This window comes from Galeopterus variegatus, unplaced genomic scaffold, assembly GCF_000696425.1.
Source record: "Galeopterus variegatus unplaced genomic scaffold, G_variegatus-3.0.2 Scaffold1296, whole genome shotgun sequence".
Classification (NCBI taxonomy): Eukaryota; Metazoa; Chordata; class Mammalia; order Dermoptera; family Cynocephalidae; genus Galeopterus; species Galeopterus variegatus.
This window is the reverse complement of record NW_007727407.1, coordinates 143,792-149,246: the sequence shown is the minus strand read 5'-3', so window position 1 is coordinate 149,246 and position 5,455 is coordinate 143,792.

Sequence of the window (5,455 nt, the reverse complement as noted above, 5' to 3'; positions counted from 1 at the left end):
AAAGGTCACTTCAAGAGGAAAACTCCAGGGGCCGGCCCGGTGGCACACTGCTACAGTGCGCCGCTTGGGAGCGCAGCAGCCCTCCTGCCGAGGGTTCGGATCCCACATACAGACTGGCGCTCACTGGCTGAGCGAGGTGCGGGCGCAACACCGAGGGTTGCGATCCCGTTGCCGGTCCCAGTCCGGTACGGGCGCGACACTGAGGGTTGCGATCCGTTGCCGGTCACGAAAAAAGACAAAAAGGAAAAAAAAAAAAAAAAGAGGAAAACTCCAACTTCTGGAATGCCTGGATTAAAGAGATCAATGGCAGCTCCCAGGAGTTCCCCTTCATTGTCTCCTCTGTCTCACTTTCGCCCATCCCCTTCTCACTCTTAGGCTGTATTGCAATGTGGGATTAAGAAAACCATGTCTGAAGAACATGTTCTCCCCCAAAAAAGGCATTACATTGTCTGTCTGGAGACAAGCCCAAGTATGAATCCTGACCCTCCCACTTCCAAGCTGCATAGTACAGTCAAACGACTTAACCTTTCTGAGTTTCAGGGTGCTCGTCTGTGAAATAAGGACAATACCACCTGAAATGTGTATTTTTTAGGGTAATGCGAAGAAGCACATAAATGCAAGCTTCTGCAGTCACACTGCCTGGAGTCTAATTTTTCTCTATCTTCCAGCTGTGTGATGTCACACAACTAATTTATATATCCTTATTACATATGTTTCCTCATTTGTAAAAATAATAATACTCACCTCATATGGTGAGGGATAATAATACCTTATCTATTCTTTTAAGGATTAGAAAAGATGGTACACTCCTTGCAAGTATCTGGCATATAGTAAATGCTTAATAAATGTTAGCTCTTATTATTGTTAAACAGCATGAATAAAGTACCCAGGACTTGGCTGAGAAGCTGTATTTTCCATAAATATTCACACTTACTAGTTTGAAAGCTGTAACTGGTTATACTTTGACAAATCTTCGACTATTCAAGCTAAATACACAGATAATACATAAGTATAATATTTAAATGTTTTCTGAAGTATAACATACAGCAAAGTGCAGACATCTTAAGTGTAAATTTAATTATATTTAACTCTGTTTTTAGGTGATTTGGGGGGGCAGCTGGCTGGTACAGGGATCAAACCCTGGCCCTTGGTGTTATCAGCACCACACTCTAACCCACTGAGCTAACTGGCCAGCTCTATTTCTAGGTGATTTAAATAGTTAGATGCTTTCTCTACTGTCCGTCAATTAGAAGAAAGGATATTAATTTATCTAATTAAAAGGTAGTTTATTCTGAGAAAAAAAGAGAAATGCTACATTAAATATACACAATTTTTACCAACAAACAATCTGCATTTTATTCATGTAATTACCCCATCTTGAATCGTATTCTAAAGATTCCTTGGAATCACCAGACATTGGCAGCCATTGCAAAGCAGAGGCGACACGTTCATAAAAGTGCCTGTGAATTTGACCTCTTTAGTACCCCTGATCTGGAATCTTAAATTTTTTCCTTTATTGATTACATCTTGCAGGAAATTCAACCACCTCTTTTGAAAGAGCTTAACAAACACATGTTTTACATAAACATCTGTTTTATGAGGCATAAACACCAACATCTCCTGGCTTTGAAAATCCTTTATTCTGAAAGCTCACGCTGAATTCACCCATTACAAGCAAATGACAATTTCTCTTAGCAACTCCTGTACCCAGCAGTTGACATGTTTATTTTGACAATGATTGTAAAGCTCATTCTGATTTCCAAAACATTCAAATGTGGAAAAGCAGGTGTCTTAGAATTGAGGAAACATTGTTTTAATACTTTGCAATATGCATTTTACAAAAAGCAATATAGGTTGTCTAAATGTAAAAGAGCTGGACATTGCAATTATGACTCTATTTGGTTTCATATTTTGGGAGCTAAGATGTAATAGGGGCCAGAGATTTGAAGTGAGGAGTCTATTTTCTCCAACACAAATATCACTTCAAGATGATATATTTCGTGTTAATAATCATCATTCTGAAGTGCCTAGGCACTGTGCTAGCACATTATTTCTTTTAGTCTTCATGAAAAGTCCTGTACAATTGGTAGTAGTATCTATTTTTAGTGATAAAGAAATCGGCACTCAGAGGGATAATCGTTGCAGCTAAATCTTCTATGTGGAAGATCTTGAATTTAACCCAAGCCTGTCAGACTCCAACACTTAGATTCTTTTGAACTACACCCAATAACTTTCTTTAATTGTACCAACTTAAGTATATTAAGTGTACTCAGAACACAAAGAATAACTCCAGGGATTTGTTGGGGGTGGGCGGTGAGTGGTTGTGCACACACACACACACACACACAGAACTCATTAGAGACTTTCCTTTCACTGTAAAGCATAAAAGCTCACTGTGTAAAGCATAAAAACCTCACTGGCATAGACTATTGGAGGTAGGGTCAGGTTGAGTTAGTTGAAAGTAAGAATTTTAAACTCATTTTAAATAAAATAGATTTTCCTAATACCTATGGCTTTCAAAATGGATCCCAACCATTCCCTCATTTCATGCACATAATCACCCCTCGAACTAGACAGAGTTGGTATCAACAACCTAATTTTACAGGTAAGAAAAATAAGGGCTGAAGAAATGAAGTGCCTGGCCTTTGGTCGTAGCGCTATTTAGTGACAAACCCACATCTCCCTACTCTGCAGGGTGACCTAACAAATTCCGTCTGAATTACCAGATAATTATTGGATGAGAATGATATGTATTCTTATATCAATTATTCATATATAAGGGATTGCCTGAAGTGCTCCAAGATGTATTTCAAACATCCCCTTGTAATCTCATTTACATCATTCTTCTGCACTACTTAGCAAGACAGTGTTGCTAAATGAAGGAAAATTTCTGCCCAGATCCCAATCATGTTATTATAAATCCTAAATTAATAGGATCTAAATAAATAAAAGCTTATTATGGAGCTAAAAGCTGATAATGTTATTTGTTTCTGATATCTTTTTTCATTTGCTTCAGCCCCAATTTGAGTATTTTATCTACTGCATTTTTTTCCGGTTTCCTCATTAGAGAAACAGGGCAGGAGAGGCATACAAGGAAAGGATTCCTTGTTTGTGAATAAAATTAATAACCTAAAATTATAGAAAGGGGTGGAGGGGCATCTTTTTGGTAATGTATCATAATGTTTAGTAACCGCAATTTTTAGTAATGAAATACCTAATCTTTACTTCTCCTGGGTATGTGTTGTATTTATCGGTTTATGCTTTACTTACATTTTTTTATTACTCCATTTGTTAAATTATTTAAACATACGAGGCAACCACTAACTTATTAATGGTATGGCAGCCTTCTGCAATGGGAGTAATGCAAATAATTATTTCATTTTTTATCTGTATTTTTAAGGGACCAAGATACTTTTGTAATTTACCCTGGGATTTGTAGGGTCCAAATGCTCCGGATGGTTCACCATGGGGACAGCTAACCCAGGTTCAACTCTAAGCACTGTGAGGATTTATCTCTATAAAATAAACTTTATATAAAAATCATCTGCGGGAGAATTTGCTTTTCCTCGTTCTGGCTTTCCTTACGCTTTTAAAAGAGTCCTCAGGGACTGGGATGAGTGAGAGACAGGCTGACAGCATGAAAGGCCCAGTGCTGTTAGACATATTTCTTCCATGATTAAAAAATAATGAATTTTTTGTTTGCCAGGTGCAAGGAATAAACACGCCTGGATCCCCTCTGTTCTGTCGCTTTCCCTCTAATCTACAAACACACCACAAAGGCTTCTCTGTTCCTTCCCTCAATCCCATTTCTCATTCAGACGTCCTTCCTGTTTGGGATTCTATTTCTTACTTCCATTTGGTTCTTTCCTTTCCTGTATGTGCTTCCAAGTTTGTTTGTTTTCAGATTTCTCACATTTTTCTATTTTTGAAGTATTTCTTTCTGCAGGACAATCTCTGTGTCTCACTATTTTATTTTTATCATTTTGCTCCCTGTCTCTTACGTACCTGGCATTATTCGTCATCTCTATTTCTATTTATTTCCCTCCTCTGAGCTCTTATTTCTTTATCTCTGGGCCCTCACTTCCTCTCCTTGATTCGCTTGTTCCCAGCTCAATGCCCTTTGACCAAACATCCTCTCCCCACCCCGACTTAAAGCAACTGAAGAAACACTCCCAACTAGACTGCAATAGAACAGCCGAGAACGAAGAGCGAGGTGGCGTCCGCACCTGGGAAGGGCACCTCGTCACGCTGAGGACGTCCCCATCCTCTGCTCGGGTCCCAACAAGGGAAAGAGGCAGCATGGGGGGAAAGAGGAAATAAAGGTGAGGGCTGGGGCGACAGTGACTGTGGGGCTGTTCTTCAGATCCTACCCAGTCAGCGTTTGTCTCGGAAACTCTACAACACAAGGTTGCATTTACACGACAGGGCGACAGGGATGGGCCTCCCCACGGCCTGGGCTCTGGACCTTGAATCTGACACTGACGGGAAGGGGGGGTCGATCAGCTCAGCTGGTCAGAGCGTCAGGGTCAGGGGCTCGGACCCCCGAATCGGCTGGCTGCCAAAAAAGAAATAAATAAGCATTAAAATAAATAAATAGAACTGGAGGGAATTATCATCAGAACGTTTCCATTTGACCCTACATCACTCTCAAACTCCGTGTGGGAGGGTGCTGATGCCCACCTCCAGAATAAACATCTTACTAGTGATGATTTGACTATGACCCGGCCTCACCCTTGGCATTTTTTATTTTTAAAATATTTCCAGATATGTTTATAAATAAATCATGCTTTTTAGAACCACCCTGCTGCCATGCTGATCGTACTTTGGAGGAAAAATCCATGACAGTTAACACTGGAAATTTTGCTTCTCTCTCACCCTTCAGAAAAAGAAAAAAAAAGGAGCATAATAAGTTTTGAAGAGCCAGACGAGCAAGAAGCTCTCAGAAAAACAATCTGACCAGCCCAGTCACAGCAAGATGCCCAGACCTACAAACAACTTGCCCTGCTTCCTTCCCCTCCCATCCCCGGGGGGATTCTGAGCTGGGTGCTTCTGAAGCCCCCACTGTCACTGTCACGACTGGGGGCAGCAGGGCCCACGCAGCGCTTCCTCTCGCTCAAGTGCTGCTGAGGAAGATGATGGCACCGCTGACTCCATCTTTCCCCTTCCAGGAAGGTGACAGCTTGTTGATTTTGTAACTAAGTCCCAGGGAAAACACCTAGCTGTTCAAATTGTTCAAAACAACAACAAACCTGCACATTCTGCATGTATTTTTTATTTTAACCAAAGAAGTCTCTTTTTTTAGGGTGAGGTAAACAGGGGAAATTATCCCTAGCTTGTAACATTGTTTTCTAGCATCCTCTGTGGTGTCAGTCCCCACCCTGGCCTACTCTTCAGACAAAAGGGAGCAGAGCTGGGTCTTAGGAACTACTAAATAAATGAAAACCAGGGCTCGGGC